General features: G+C 36.8%; 1 long non-coding RNA gene across 1 annotated transcript; it reads left to right on the top strand.

The window, feature by feature from the left end:
• The first annotated feature begins 1786 nt into the window (after positions 1-1786).
• On the top strand, positions 1787-2268 carry LOC129921764 (uncharacterized). The gene is made up of 2 exons (XR_008773727.1): positions 1787-1952; positions 2113-2268. It is a non-coding gene; the product is annotated as an uncharacterized LOC129921764 (long non-coding RNA).
• Positions 2269-2484: the final 216 nt, after the last annotated feature.

Here is a 2484-nt window from a genome sequence, read left to right as displayed (position 1 = left end):
ACACTCACACCACTACCCCCATCTGTGCCACTACCAGGTTTATAAATATATATATATATATATATATAAGTGTGTGTATATGTAATTAATCTTCATTACATTCTTATCTTTCATTCTTTTAAACGTTTGTTCTACTCTAGAATACTCTCTTCCTATAATTAGTGAAAGGTAGTACACACCGCCGAGGAACAGCTACAGCTAGGAAGTATGGGGGAGCGCCGTAAGCTCCCCCAGTGGTTCGCCCCGGACCCGAGCATTATCTCCGTTATTTTAAGCTTTAAAAAATGCATATTCTGAGGTATCTACAGTGCAATCAGCCTGCTACTCTTCCGCTAAAAAAATCAAAAACTAAATCTTCTATTCACTGGAGTCCAGCGACTGGTAGAAAATGGTAAAATGCTTTAGTTTTGTATTGGAAGGGGGGGGGGGGAAACCACAAAACCACTTTTTGCTACGCTCATGAAATTTGGTGACTTGTTTGCTTAAGTTGGCTGCACTGGGGCAGTAAGTGAAGTTTCCCTTTCAGACAATGAGATCTGAGGCCAGTGATGGTTTGAATTCCTCCCCTCTCGGCTACGCCCATGTGTTTTATCATAGGTGTAAGCCTTAATGAGTTTCAAACTTTTTGGTATTACTTACAGACGTTTCTTCAGAAAAATAAAATAATTAGGTCCTACGCATTTCACGTGTCAATCTAGTCATGCATGTTGATCTGTGACTTAAAATATACTAATTCATTGGTTTTCCTGCCTGACAACCCATTCCTTTAAGTGGTATCACCACAAATATAAAATTAGGGGTCTATCGAGCCGTCATACTCCTCTACATTGCTCTATGTCTCAGAAACATGCATAGTGTACAGTTAACATGCAAAGAAACTGAATCACTTTCACATGGCATGTCTGTGAGAAATACTGAATGTCAAATGGCAAGACAAAATGCCAGATACTGAAGTCCTTCAAAGAGCGGGTCTGCAAAGCATCCACACACCCTGATGCAGTCCCAGCTGCGATCGGCAGGACACGTATGCAGAATGGAAGACCACCGCATCCCTAAACGACTTGTATGGCCAACTAAGCGAAGGAAAGCGCTCTTAAGGTGGTCAAAGAAAACGCTTCAGGGACACCCTCAAAGCTTCTCTGAAGGCGTTCAGCATAGACCCAGGCACCTGGGAGACAGAGGCACATGACAGAGCATCATGACGTCGCGCTGTGAAAACCGGCGCACAGGTTGCTGAGGAAAAGAGAACAAAGCTGGCAGAAGAAAAAACACCATAGAAGAAAAGGCCAATGACACTAGCTCCAGCTGGAATAACCTGCCTAGTGTGCAGCCGAACATTTCGGGCTCACATAGGTCTCACCAGCCACACGAGGAGACATAAAATCCCAATGCAAAGCCCTCAGCCCCCTGGATGACAAAGTGGTCATAATCGAACTACGATGGACGAACTATATATATTCCTTTAAAAGATAAGAGAAAGCAGAACGGTTAAAGAGGTACTTCTAAATGTGAAAAGCTCTTGTTTCGTCCTAGTACATTCTCAAAAACGAGATTTGTATATGAATATATTATTTAAAATATAAATGATTCTAAATCTCCTTTTATTAAATATCGGATGTAACAGCGCTATATAATAGTACATAAATTATTGTAATTATTGTAATAATTTTCATCATCAATGACTTCATACTAAGTATAAGTTTGCCGTTAATCACAGCTGTATAAAATTGATTTAGATCTAGATTTATGTTTTAACTAAATAATATTTTTTTTTTGTAAGCCTTAAGTGTAGTATTTTTAGATCTATGTTATTACAAATAAACAACAAGAAACTTACTTTTTCTTTTCAAATCGCAGATAGTAGAACGACAGGGGATGGGAGCGGGCAGGGTTTAAACCCTGGACCACTGACAAATCTGAACGACAGTCCAGCGCGCAAACCGCACGACCAAGTAGCCATCCATTTTCTAGATCGTTATTATTTATTCTACTTTTGCCTGCTATGTTTGGAATTATATATATTTATCTTTTGAGATCCATAAGCTTTTAAAGTTTAAAATGTGCACAATTTAATTTAAAATTATTTTTTTTTTAATTTTTTTTTCATTTCAGAAAATGTTAAGAAATTACCAGAGAAAAACACAAGGCTCGTATGGTCAACATTCTTGACAGGAGCTTTAAAAGCTATCGCTGATGGGATGCCACTTAACAATGTCTCCGAAAAAATTACATTTATAATTATTAAATATTTCACTTATACTTTTTAAATTTGTTTGTCAAAATTTATTATTTATGTTTGTGTATACCAAATATCGCAAGCTAAAATTATTTAAAAACAAATTCATGTGTTTATATAATTACATACTGGTACACTAATACATACAACTAAGAGCTGAAAAACATAAAAATAATTGTTAAAGTTTTTAGTTTTCATTAATTTTGCTTCTGCATTTTAATCAATTTTCTTTTTTATCTTGTTTACAA

This window comes from Biomphalaria glabrata, chromosome 11, assembly GCF_947242115.1.
Source record: "Biomphalaria glabrata chromosome 11, xgBioGlab47.1, whole genome shotgun sequence".
NCBI classification, from domain to species: Eukaryota; Metazoa; Mollusca; class Gastropoda; family Planorbidae; genus Biomphalaria; species Biomphalaria glabrata.
The sequence above is the reverse complement of the archived record's forward strand: the minus strand, read 5'-3'. Positions and strand labels throughout refer to the sequence as shown.